The following is a 14841-nucleotide window of genomic DNA, read 5'->3' as shown; positions in this document are numbered from 1 at the left end:
TACTTTACACAGAGGGTGGTAGGTGCCTGGAGCATTTTGCCAACAGAGTAGTAGAGGCAGGTACGGTAGATTCATTTAAGATGAATCTGGACAGATGCATGAGTAGGTAGGGAGCAGAGGGATACAGATGCTTAGGAATTGGGTGAGAGATTTAGACAGCAGATTTGGATCAGCTCAGGCTTGGAGGCTGAAGGGCCTATTCCTGGGCTGCAAATCTTCTTTGTTTTTTGTTCTTTTGTTCTGATCAGTGGGCTGGTAGAACCCACATGTCACAATCTCACCTTCAGTCTTAAAAGGGATGACTTGAAGATATAATTTGAAAGTGTTTAAAGTACCTTTGAAGAAAAGGAGAAGGAAATAGAAGAGAAACATGCAAATTTTGCATCCCTGTTCAAATACATCTCCCCACATGTGCTGCTCAAGGCTACAAAGAGCATGAGGAACATGTTATGTTAGGTTCTGTTATGTCTTACAGCCAACATCTCAAAATTCCTTTAAGATACTGTATCATAGTTTGTGACCAGTGGTATATAGATCTCAGACCACTTGAGGCCTGTTACACTAATGGACATATTCTAAACCTTTTAATTGAACACCTTGATGTTAATCCAGTCATGGATGTGCTTGTGACTGTAACATTTGTTTATATTAGTGAGCTGTAATGAATATTTGTTGGATCTTTCAATACCACGCTACACTCTAAAATCTTATATTACAGGAATTAATATAGCTTTGCTGATCAGATAATAATATCCCACAGGTGAAAAGCATAAGTCAATCTGAAGTCTCAGCAATAAACAGAGAGGTTGAAGCAGAGATAGAAATCAAGAGGGTGATGATGGGGGGCATCGTATGAACGGCAGAATATAAGGCCACTGTCCTTGATGCACTGCAGGCAATAGGTCAGGATTTCACCTGACAGACTGACTTCCCCTGTATCCTGATGCTTGCATTCCCCCAATCCTCTCACTTTTTCTGCCCAAACATATTCCAGTTGTTACAATCTTGTCAGGGATTGTTAATGTTCAAAGACAAAATATGAATATCCAGCGACTAACCAACAGAAATACGCCACAGATTTTAGATCTTTAAACAAAATAAACATTATTGCATAGAGATAGAAAATAAACAAACCAACTACCACTGACATAACACTAGACCCCATAAAGACTGATGCTAGAAACTCTGCTCTACTTATTACTCATACCCCAGTGTTACATTATCTAATGAAATTTTAATGCTTGTTTCATGTCTTGTGGGACTAAACAAAAACTTAGCCCAGGCCTCCAGAATTCATTATATTCTCCTCAGTGTTCCAGATATCTTATAATATTAGGTTCTATGGGGACCTTCCATCTTTTCTTTGCAGAATTTTGATGTATTATGTACAATTCTGGTCACCCTGCTATAGGAAGGCTATAATGAAACTAGAAAGGGTGCAATGAAGATTTACAAAGACGTTACTAAGACTGCAAGGTTTTACTTAGAAGGAGAGGCTGAATAGGCTGGGACTTGTTTCCCTGGAATGTAGGAGACTGAGGATGACCTTAGAGAGATGTGTAAAATTATGACAGACATAGATAAAGTGAATAGGCAAGGTTTTTACCCCAGAGTAGGGGAGTCCAAAATGAGAGGGAATAGGTTTAAAGTGAGAGGGGAAAGATACTTAAGGGAACTGCAGGGCAACTTTTACACACAGAGGGTAGTGCACAAATGGAACAATCTGTCAGAGGAAGTGGTAGAGATGGGTACAATTGCAACATTTAAAAGACATTTGAACAGTTGTTGTGGTTCTGTTCGCCGAGCTGGGAGTTTTTGTTGCAAACGTTTCGTCCCCTTTCTAGGTGACATCCTCAGTGCTTGGGAGCCTCCTGTGAAGCGCTTCTGTGCTGATTCCTCCGGCCTTTATAGTGGTTTGAATCTGCCGCTTCCAGTTGTCAGTTGCTGTCCGCTGCAGTGGCCGGTATATAGGGTCTAGACCGATGTGTCTGTTGATAGAATTTGTGGATGAGTGCCATGCCTCTAGGAATTCCTTGGCTGTTCTCTGTTTGGCTTGCCCTATAATAGTGGTGTTGTCCCAATCGAATTCATGTTGTTTGTCATCTGAGTGTATGGCTACTAAGGATAGCTGGTCGTGTCATTTTGTGGCTAGTTGGTGTTCGTGGATGCAGGTTGTTAGCTGTCTTCCTGTTTGTCCTATGTAGTGTTTTGTGCAGTCCTTGCATGGGATTTTGTACACTACATTGGATTTGCTCATGCTGGGTATCGGGTCCTTTGTCCTGGTGAGTTGTTGTCTGAGAGTGGCTGTTGGTTTGTGTGCTATTATGAGTCCCAGTGGTCGCAGCAGTCTGGCTGTCAGTTCAGAAATGCTCCTGATTTCTGGTAGTGTGGCCAGTCCTTTGGGTTGTGGCATGTCCTCATTTTGTTGTCTTTCCCTTAGGCATCTGTTGATGAAATTGCAGGGGGGTATTCATTTATGGTGAATACCTTATATAGGTGTTCTTCCTCCTCTTTTTGTAGTTCTGGTGTGCTGCAGTGTGTTGTGGCCCTTTTGAATAATGTCCTGATGCAACTTCATTTGTGTGTGTTGGGGTGGTTGCTTTCATAGTTCAGGGCTTGATCTGTGTGTGTGGCTTTTCTGTATACCTTTGTGGTGAATTCTCCGTTCGGTGTTCTCTGTACCATCACGTCTAGGAATGGGAGCTGGTTGTCCTTTTCTTCCTCTCTCGTGAATCAGATTCCTGTGAGTGTGGCATTGATGATCCGGTGTGTGTTCTCTATTTCTGTGTTTTTAATGATTACAAAGGTGTCGTCCACGTATCTGACCCAGAGTTTGGGTTGTAATTGCGTTCTGACAAAGGCAGAATGACGGTCATCCTGGACAAATCAGATTACACTCAAAAGGCAGAACAACTACTTGCAGATACCAACACCTACCAAAAGAGGGAGTTTGATCCCACTCCACAGTTCACCAATAGGATAAACAACACACTGAAGAATCTACAAAAAAACGGACAGATAACCAGGTCGGACCTATAAAGAATGAAACCGGAAAGCAACTACACCCCCAGATTCTATGGACTACCTAAAGTACACAAACCAGACATCCCACTCAGACCCATAGTATCACTACCAGGAACACCATCACACAAACTGGCTAAAGAGCTACAACAGAAACTGAAACACCTGATCAGCGGATCCAGACACTCTATACAGTCAACACAAGAATTCTTGGACATCATCAGAAATATACACATAGACAAGGAAGAAATCATTGTCTCAATGTAACAGCACTGTTCACCTCTATTGACAAAACCCTAGCCAGAGAAACAATATCCAACCTGCTGGACATACATAACAGACAACAGGACGTTGAACCTATTAACAAAGACGGCATACTTAAACTATTGGACCTGTACCTCACAACACACTTCACATTCAACAACCAGATATATGACCAAATCAATGGAACACCCATGGGCTCACCGATCTCCAGACTCATAGCAGAAGCAGTAATGCAAAGGTTAGAAAAAACAGTTTTAACGCAATTACAACCCAAACTCTGGGTCAGATACGTGGACGACACCTTTGTAATCATTAAAAACACAGAAATAGAGAACACACACCGGATCTTCAACGCCATACTCACAGGAATCCGATTCACGAGAGAGGAAGAAAAGGACAACCAGCTCCCATTCCTAGACGTGATGGTACAGAGAACACCGAACGGAGAATTCACCACAAAGGTATACAGAAAAGCCACACATACAGATCAAGTCCTGAACTATGAAAGCAACCACCCCAACACACACACAAACGAAGTTGCATCAGGACATTATTCAAAAGGGCCACAACACACTGCAGCACACCAGAACTACAAAAAGAGGAGGAAGAACACCTATACAAGGTATTCACCAAAAACGGATACCCACGCAATTTCATCAACAGATGCCTAAGGGAAAGACAACGAAATGAGGACATGCCACAACCCAAAGGACTGGCCACACTACCAGAAATCAGGAGCATTTCTGAACTGACAGCCAGACTGCTGCGACCACTGGGACTCATAACAGCACACAAACCAACAGCCACTCTCAGACAACAACTCACCAGGACAAAGGACCCAATACCCAGCATGAGCAAAACCAACATAGTGTACAAAATCCCATGCAAGGACTGCACAAAACACTACATAGGACAAACAGGAAGACAGCTAACAACCCGCATCCATGAACACCAACTAGCCACCAAACGACACGACCAGCTATACTTAGTAGCCATACACTCAGATGACAAACAACATGAACTCGATTGGGACAACACCACTATGATAGGGCAAGCCAAACAGAGAACATCCAGGGAATTCCTAGAGGCATGGCAGTCATCCACAAATTCTATCAACAGACACATCGACCTAGACCCTATATACCGGCCACCGCAGCAGACAGCAACTGACAACCGCAAGCAGCAGATTCAAACCACTATAAAGGCCAAAGGAATCAGCACAAAAACACTTCACAGGAGGCTCCCAAGCACTGAGGATGTCACCTAGAAAGGGGACGAAACGTTTGCAACAAAAACTCCCAGCTCGGCGAACAGAACCACAACAATGAGCACCCGAGCTACAAATCTTCTCACAAACTTTGAACATCTGGACAGGTATATGAATAGGAAAGATTTACAGGGACATGGACCAAATGCAGGCAAATGGAACTAGTTCAGTTTAGGAAACCTGGTCAGCATGGGCAAGTTGGACCAAAGTGCCAGTTTCGATGATGTATGACTCTACAACTCTATGATGCTATGATTTTATCTTTATGAACTCTTGGCTGTATAAAGCATCTGCTTATTAATGCTTGCATTTTCCAAACCACTAAATGCCTTGCCATAGAAACGTCATATAGTACTCATAATATCTTCTTAAAATATTTGGCAGCAATATTTGATAAACAATTGTCTATTCTTCAGTCACAGGTCTGTCAGGATGTCTCCAAATCCTTTTCAGAACTCAGTTTTTCATATAATAGCATTGTGAAACTCTTTCAACCTCAGTTTCAGAGTCAGCTATGTGTTCTTTATTCATGATTTTAGCTTTTAAGATTCATATAAACCTGTCAAAAAACTGCTTTACTTAACCCTTTCAAGTTCAATATTGATTTGGCCGGACTTTTTTTTTAATTTGGAAAACTCTATCAATATGAGTCAGGTGTTAACTCGTGTATTGTCAATTCAACATTTTTAAACAGTGTAATGGTCATGAAAACCTTCCCTAAAAGGAAGGATAAATTTCCTTTCTTTTACCTGTCAACATATTCTACATGGGCAGTGTCCAATACTCTTTTGCCCAATTAATTTGTCTAGCAATTTTCTCAAATTACATGTGGAAAGCCTCCACATTCTTCATTTCAAATTTTGGCAGAGCCTGTGCAAACTTAAACATTTCTGTGTAGCATTTAGATTAGTCTCAAATTCTTCCTCCCAGAGCCTGCATCAGAATCTGATGGCTCCTCTCTAAATTTATATTCATATTCTCCCACTTACTCTCTCTTTTACAAAACTAATTTTTTGATATCTACTCTTTTCATTTCCGTTTTCTTTCTTTTTAATTTCATCTCCCTTTTCTTATTGTTTTCTGAGATCTCTAGTTCCTTCATTTTTTTTCCTCATGCTCAAACTGCTTTGATTAAAATGGAATATCATCTGATTCTGAAGTTTCATCACCCAGATTAACTGATCTTACAGTCCATCAATTTCTCTTCAAGTACCTTTCACTTCCTCCCAGGAGTTATGGAGTGGCTGGTTCACAAATTTTAAAGTCATTTACATAATAGTTAAAAGCAATAATTTACAGCAATACTTTCCCAACTAGGGTGGGAAAATAAATTAGATTTCTTCAGGCCTCGCACTGCAAAGGCACATCGTCAGTCACACCAGAGAGCGTTCACACCCACAAGCTGTTCAGTTATCTGGGAGACAGTCATCGACAACTAGGGACCCCTCCACAAACCAGTCAGCTACTTGTTGCTGATTGAATCTCACTTTTATACACTCACCGGCGCTGGGCTGCCTGTAACTAACCTTCCCCACTCCTTGAGCAAAGCAGCTAGGCAAACTCCACTTAGTGGGTTTCAGCAGATTTTGTTTAAAAAGTGAAGCAATCTCATCCACAAAGATTGTTATCTTTTTTAAAAAAAACAATTCTTTTCTCATTAAGTCCACAATGAAAACTACAGAAAAATGAAAAGATAAGATCTATACAACACAATTTGGAGATGCTAGTGTTGGACTGCAGTCTAAAAAGTTAAAATCATACGATACTTGTGACAACCACCTAATGAAGGAGCAGCACTCTGAAAGCTAGTGCTTCCAAATAAACCTGTTGGACTATAACCTGGCGTTGTCTGAGTTTTAATCTTATACAGCACAAAAGCAAGAAGGCTTCATTGCTGAGGTTTATAACATGAGCAATAAATGATGTTGACAGCAGGTTAATGGGAGAGTTGCAATTGAATGGAGAACAGCACTTAGTCAGTTGACAGAACATGGATGTCTTGGCTCTCCCAGGACCTACTGTCATCTTCTCCAATGAGAAGGATTATTTCATTGTAGGAGATGAAGAACTGAATGTTGGCTACTATCCAGGTCCTTTTGGTAGTATTGTGTGCTGTTTTCGACTGTAATAAGGCAAAGTGAGGCGGGGGGGGTGGGGGAGGGGGGAGCAGGTTGAACGTGGTGAAAAGTGGGTCGCACTACAGTCCATACTGGTGGAAATGGGACAAAACTGATGAGGTCAACCGAGTGAGTGAGGAGGCAGTGCAGATGCCTTGTAGCTTTAATCATGCATGAGAATGTTAATATGCAATGGTGAGAATGATAAAGCAGGAGTTTGAGTGGGAGGCGGATGCAAAGTTGCAATGAATGTAACATAGCAAAAAGTAGATGCTAGTCCTTACCCTGATGAAACAGACAATATCAGTGAAATTCCTATGGCTGTGCATTCCTGAGACTGTGGAGACTGCACTGGCCTGGGTGGTGACCGCGGACAAGGGTCTGGTGTCATGGCTTCCTCTGCAGGTTCTGGGGCAAAACAGCAGTCCTCTTCAGTATCACTCTGTCAACCAAGATTTGCAAGTTCCTGTCAGTGAGTAGTGGTGCCCGTTTCACATGATCAGCCATCACTGAGGCAAATGTTGGTTACTGTACAGGTCAGCTGTGAAAGGCCAGCATTCATCCAGATCCACAGCCATTAGCCTTTGACTAAGGTGTCAGTGCCAGTGCCAGTGATGCCAGGGTTTCCCGGAATATCCAGTCAGTGGTGAGAATATCTAGCTGTAGCAAATGGAAGAATTGGGTAACATCAGATGCAGCAGGCTTGAGGGAATGAATGAAGTGAAGTTAGGATGATAGGATGAGAAAACACATCAGATATCACGGACAGAACCTTCATGGAATTTAATGAAATTGACTCTGATCCAAAACAGAGGCAAGATTCAGCCCATTATACCTTCTGTTGGGATGATTTCTGGAGGATGATTCTTTGTTAAAATGATCTTATGATCAATCTGCCTGTGAGGCAAGCAATAGTGAAGTTAAAGGTAAATGAGAAGTAATTGCAGGGGACTAGATTACTGTGGTGGTTCTGGTTTACAGACAATTCAAAGCTAGCTGCAGAAATAACACTTCCAAGCAGATTTCTATAGAAATTCTGTGTTCTGGATAAAGTGTGTTAAAATCTTATTAATTGAAGGACTCTACTAAGTATATGTTGAACATCTGGATTGGTCAAGCTATTAAGAGAGGGAAGTTAGAATTCATAGACACAAGACTCCAGAATGAATCAACATCACAACCCGGAGTCTGCATTTGTTTGACTGTTGGTAGAGTTTTGAAAGAATAGGTTTATCAGAAACAAAGTCCAAAAGATTTCAGTACTTATGCAAATCTTTGAAACAGTGCTCAGACTAAATGGTAAATGTTCCAATAACTGGGGAGTATCTGATTGGCCTTTTGTGAGGGGGTGGAGTACAGGGATTTAAATCAAATTAGTGTAGAAAGAAAAATTAATCAAGAAATTAAATTTAAAGTATTAAAAACTATGTTCATTGAGATTTTATATCTTTAATTAAACAGAGTATTTAAGATAGGATGGCATTATGAGCATTCATGCCCTCTGAGTTTTGTGTAGTACCGTATATTTGCTTGAAACAATGAACCATTTTGTTTCGCTCCATTATAAAATGCCTGAGTTCTCGGATTTCTAACAAAAAATTTAAAAGAGGTAATTAGATCAGCCATGATCTTATCTAAGAGCAGAGCAGCCTCAAAGACCTAAGGAGCCCAGTCCTACTCCATATTCATATGTTTGAATGAGGTCATGACAATATTTTCTGATTTCCTGCTTGCCAATTAATGTATACTAGCTGTTGGTTCAGACCTGGACATGGAGTGCAGAATGAACTTGTTCTCCAAGACATCTGACAACTTATACTCTCTGATCAGCATGAAGAAACGATGTCTCCCTCCCTAACAGCATTGTGGGTCAACCCACAGCAGATAGACTGCGGCAATGCAAGAAAGCAGCTCACCACCACCTTCTCAAGGGCAACTGGGAATGGACAATAAATGCTGGCCAGCGATGTCAGCATCCCATGTAAGAATTTTTTTAAAAACTGAAGATATATGCCAAAGGAAAGTCTTATCTCAGGACCAAGATTTCAGTGCAACGCCAGATCCTGTTAGCACTGGATACATTCATTTACATTGATAGCACACTCTATCAAACAGTCTATACCAACAAGATACATGTAAGAATTGCCAAAGCAAATGTAGCCTTCAATAAACTTCAAACATCAGTCTGGAATTAAGAGGTATAAGTCTATGTGCCAAATTGAAAGACCATAGAGCAATTGTTCTAACAATTCTGCTCTACGAATGTGAGATTTTGACTATGTCCTAGATCATGCCTAGAAGTTGGGTCACTTAACTTAGGAAGCCACTGAAGATCAGAAGGCAGTGCTGCAGTCCTCACCCAAGTGAGCATCGCCATAATATACTGAGATATCACAACTGAATTTAGTTGGACATGGAGCTACAATCGCTTAGAATCACAGACCAAAGCTGATCTTCAACCTATGTGAATTTGGGTATGCTGTCCTGGTGTTCAAAGGAATATGCAAACATACAAATTATGAGCAGAGGTTGACCATTTGGTCATGAGAACCTGCACTACCATTCAATAAAATAGATGAACTGACTTTTGCCTCAATCCCACACTCTCACTTACCCCAATTAGCTTGACTCTGTTGTAAATCAATATATGTAATTCTGCCTCAAAAATATTCAATTAATCTACACTCCATCATTCTCTGACAGGATTGTTTTAACGTTCCATAACGTCCGAGAGAAAAAATATCTCATAATCTGTCTTAAATAGAAGACACCTTATTTATAAAAACCCCAGGGTTTAGTCTTTCCTACAAAGAGAAACATTGTTTCAGCATCAACTCCTGTCAAATCCTCTCCAGTATGCCTTAAAAAAAATCACCAGCAAAAACATAAATGGGGAGAACTACAAGTAACACCACAGGCTTCACTCAGGAGTTTTGATGTTGACTCTAAGTACTGGGAGAAGTTTCCACAGCAAATAAAAGAAGATGCAACCTCCTTCTAAATTAAGCATATAACAAAGGCAGAGAGAAAAGCTAAAGAGAGGAAATCTGAAGACAGCAGCTCATTCAAAACTTAATAGTCTGTGGAATCCTTTCCTATTTGCAACAGAAGTTTTCAGGCACAGATTTGCTTTGATGATTAACTGTGGACTAATTGGAGTCCTCTTAAAAATCCCAAATGATGAATATCTTTGTCTCAAAGGACGAACAATATCATATTATACTTACAAGCCAGTTTATTCCCTCACTTCAAAAGAGAGAACACAACATCAGGGAGAACTGGAGGTGGCCCATCACAAATGTCCAGAGGAGCTGAATATCAACAGTCAATGCGGGAGACCAGTAGAGTGTCCACACTGCTGGCTGTTGAAGGTGGGGCCCTCACAGTTTCCTGGTGATATAATGAATTATTAGAAAGTCACATGCTCAGTCATGTTGACCTGATGTTAACAGCTGATGAAATGTGGCCCTGTGACTAATGAAAACTTCCAAACTTCATATCATGATAGTATTCATTTAACTACTTCATTTTCAACAGGTTCCTCGTGTTTGCTCGATGGATTTGGTGGAAATCAGCGCTGACAATTTCTCAGAGAATGAAACCCCACTGAGGATGTACTATCACAAAATGAGTGCATAACATGTACTAGTTTAGCTCTTTATACTTTGGTGGGACCAGTTACAGTTGGGTTTTGACTGACACTTTAGAAGTGGATAGCAGCAAATAATGTAGTCAGGAATGTCAGTGTAAAGTCTGTATCAAAGATTGCAGTTTTTACCAGCTCTGCTCAGTTGGACACAGATGCTGTATCCTGGGGTCATCAATGAAGTAGATAATTTTTAAGCAGCAGCAAAGAACATGTCATCTATTAACAGATAGTCCAAGGTTGTTTTTTGGACTGGAGGCCTGTGACCAGTCGTGTGCTGCAGGGATCAGTGCTGGGTCCATTGCTTTTTGTCATTTATATAAAAGAGTTGAATGTGAATATAGGAGGTATGGTTAGTAAATTTGAAGATGTCACCAAAATTGGTGGTGTAGTGAACAGCGAAGAAGGTTACCTCATAGTACAATGGGACTTCGATCAGATGGTAGGAGGGGGTACTGTAGATGCTGGAGATTTGACTCAAGATTAGAGTGGTGCTATAAAAGCACAGCAGGTCCGGCAGCATTTGAGGAGCAGGAAAATTGACATCAGGCATTCCTGATGAAGAGCTTTTGCCCGAAACGTTGATTTTCCTGCTCCTCGAATGCTGCCTGACCTGCTTTGCTTTTCCAGCACCACACTAATCTTGACTTTGATCATATGGGCCAAGGAGTGGCAGATAGAGTTTAATCTGGATAATCTACATCTTGGAAAGAAAAATCAGCAAAGGACTTATACAAGTTATGGTAAGGTCCTGGGGAGTGTTACCAATTAAAGGGACCTTGGATTGCAGGTTCATAGAGTCATAGAGTCATACAGCACGGAAACAGACCCTTCAGTCCAAGCAATCCATGCTGACCATACTCCCAAGCCAAACTATTCCCACCTGCTTGCTCCTAGCTCATATCAGTCCAAACCATTCTTATTCATGTATCCGTCTAAATGTCTTTTAAATATTGTAATTGTACCCACATCCACCACTTCCTCAAGAAGTTCATTCCAATCAAACCACCCTCTGCGTAAAAAATATGCCTCTTATGTCTTTGTTAAATCTCTCTCCTCTCACATTAAAAATATGCCACCTAGTATTGCAATTCTCCATCAACTCTCTCTGTAACTCATTATTTTATAAACTTCTATCAGATCACCTCTCAACTTGTTATGCTCTAGTTCCTGAAAGTGGAGTCACAGGTAGACGGGGTCGTGAAGAAGGTATTTGCTACATTTTGCTTTATTGGTCAGTATATTGAGTGTAAGATTTGGGAGATCATGTTGTGGCTGTACAGAACATTGGTTCCACCACTTTTGGAATATTGCATTCAATTCTGGTCTCCTTGCAATAGGAAAGATGTTGTAAAACTTGAAAGGGTTCAGAAAGGAATTACAAGGATATTGCCAGGGTTGGAGGGTTTGAGCTACAGGAAGAGGCTGAATAGGCTGGGGCTATTATATCTGGAGCATCAGAGACCAAGCGGTGACCTCATAGAGGTTTGTAAAATCATGAAGGGCATGGATAGGGTGAAAAAACAAAGCCTTTTCCCCAAGGCAAGGGAGTCTAAAACTATAGGGCATATGTTTAAGTTGAGAGGGGAAAGATTTAAAAGTGGCCTAAGCAGCAACCTTTTCACACAGAGGGTGGTGCATGTATGAATTGATCTACCAGAGGAAGTGGTGGAGGCTGGTACAATTACAACACTTAAAAGGCATCTGGATGGGGATGTGAATAGGAAGGGTTTAGAGGGATATGGACCAAATGCTGTCAAATGGGATCAGATTAATTAATGATATCTGGTCAACATGGACAAGTTGGACTGAAGGGTCTGTTTCTATGCTGCACATCTCAAGGCCTTTACCATTGTCTCTGTGCCGAAGAAGTCTTCAGCGTCCTGTCTCAATGACTATCGCCCTATTGTGCTTACACCGTTCATCATGAAGTGCTTTGAGAGGCTCGTGATGAGGCACATCAAGACCTTGCTGTCCTCCTCACTGGACACTATGCAGTTCATGTATCAATCCAATCGCTCAACAGGTGATGCCATTTCCACCTGGCATCTGGCCCTCCATCTGGCCCTCACCTACCTGAAAATGAAGGGCACCTAAGTCAGACTACTATTCATAGACTTCCAGTTCTGCATTTAACATGATCATTCCTCAGCACCTGATTGGAAAGCTGAGTCTGCTGGGCCTGAATACCTCCCTTTGTAACTGGATCCTGAACTTCCTGACTGGGAGACCTTAGTCAGTCCAGACTGGGAATAACATCTCCAACACCACCACACTGAGCAGGGGGTCCCCCAAGGCTGTGTGCTCAGTCAGCTGCTGTACACCCTGCTGATACATGACTGTGTGGTGATGCACAGGTTGAATCACATGATCAAGTTCGCTGATGATATGACTGTAGTGGGTCTCATCACTATAACCTTCTCAGAGAGAAGGTGCAGAGGCTAACAGACTGGTGCAGAGCCACCAACCTGTCACTGAACGTGGAATGAAATAGTTTTGTTGACTTCAGGAGGGCATGGAGCGACCACTCTCCACTGGACATCGACGGCTCCCCAGTGGAGATTGTGAAGACCACCAAATTTCTTGGTGTCCACCTGGTGGAAAAACTCAACTGGACTCTCAACACCAGATCTATAGCCAAGAAAGCACTGCAGCATCTCTACTTTCTGTGCAGGCTGTGGAAAGCCCACTTCCCACACCCCCATCACCACCACATTCAATAGAGGGTTCATTGAGAGTACCCTGAGCTGCTGCATCACTGCCTGTTGGCGAATTGCACAGTCTTGAATTATAAGACCCTATAACAGGTAGTGAGGACAGCTGAGAAGATCATCAGGGTTTCTCTCCCCTCCATTACAGACGTTTACACCACACGCTGCATCCAAAAGGCTAAAAGAATTATAGAAGACCACACACACCCATCACTCAAACTCTCCTCCCTCCTACCATCTGGCAAAAGATGCCGGAGCATTCGGTCTCTCACACCCAAGCTATCAGACTCCTTAACACAGTATGATCAGACTCTTTCCCATCTGAAATTCATTCATATTGCTGCTAGAAAAATATCTACCATTTTTCATTCTTCTATTACACTGTAACTTGTGTATTTTGAACTTCTTATGCACTTCATGTCATGTACGAGTGTGTAGTTTGTGCTGTCCACATAGTACCCTCAGTCCTGGAGGAACACTGTCTCGTTTTTACTATATCTGTTGTATATGGTAGAAATGTCAAATAAAAACTACTCTCTAACTCTATAACTAAATGTGGGCTGGGGTTGTGCATGACTGGGATGAAAACAAACTTGACAAGGAAGTTGGACTCATCTCAAGGTCCTGCCAGCTCTGAATAGTCTCATTGAGAAAACTGAAATAAACCAGTAAGTGTTATAAAAACTCAGCAGCTGAAAACGTGTTGCTGGAAAAGCGCAGCAGGTCAGGCAGCATCCAAGGAACAGGAAATTCGACGTTTCGGGCATAAGGCCTTCATCAGGAATGGATGAAGGGCTTATGCCCAAAATGTCGAATTCCCTGTTCTTTGGATGCTGCCTGATCTGCTGCGCTTTTCCAGCAACACATTTTCAGCTCTGATCTCCAGCTGTATCAAGGTGTATCTCACCAAGGCCCTGTACAGTTGCAGCAAGACATCTCTCCTCCTGTACTCAAAGCCTTTCACCATTTGCTTTCTTCACTGCCTGCTGTGATTCCATCTTACGTTTAGTGACTGGTGTATAAGGACATCCAAGTCTCATTGAACTTACCACTTTCCCAGTCTAGCACCATTCAGATAATAATCTCCTTTTCTGTTTTTTGCTACTAACGTGGACAACTTCACATTTATCCACAATATACTTAATCTGCCATGCTTTTAGCCACTCACTCAACTTGTTCAAATTACATTAAATCACCTCCAAACCATCCTCCCAATCCACCTTTCTACCCAACTTTGCTTCAACTGCAAATATGGAGATACTTAGCACCCTCATCCAAACCATACTTACTGCGAACATTATTGAGTATTATTATAATGTTAAGCTTCTGCTGATAAGATAAAGCACAAAATAATATTTTCAATCATATTTCCACCTCTCTATTCTTGGTTACTTGCTAACAAGGAACCTGTTCAATCAATTGATGAATGGGAATATATGAATTAATGACAAACAATGCAGGAATGTAGAAGAGTTATTCCTCCTTCAGGTTCAAATCCTGCTGCTAGGCAATTGTGTACGGAGCGCAGCAAATGAGATCTCTCTGAAGACCTCTGTTGGTGTATACCAAGGGTGAGTCCAGCTCAGTCCAGGTATTTGAAACATCTCTTCAGTATATTGATAACGTATGAAATGCTATTCGTTATGGTACTTCCGAGAATCATTCCTCAAGTTCCTCAGAGGAGTTATCTGTCATGTTTTAAATGGGTACCCTATGTCTCCTCGGAGAAAGTGAGAACTGCAGATGCTGGAGATCGAGGTCGAGAGTGTAGTGCTGGAAAAAGTTCCTGATGAAGGTTTATGACCAAAACCTCAA

This window comes from Hemiscyllium ocellatum, chromosome 4, assembly GCF_020745735.1.
Source record: "Hemiscyllium ocellatum isolate sHemOce1 chromosome 4, sHemOce1.pat.X.cur, whole genome shotgun sequence".
Classification (NCBI taxonomy): domain Eukaryota; kingdom Metazoa; phylum Chordata; class Chondrichthyes; order Orectolobiformes; family Hemiscylliidae; genus Hemiscyllium; species Hemiscyllium ocellatum.
The sequence above is the reverse complement of the archived record's forward strand: the minus strand, read 5'-3'. Positions refer to the sequence as shown.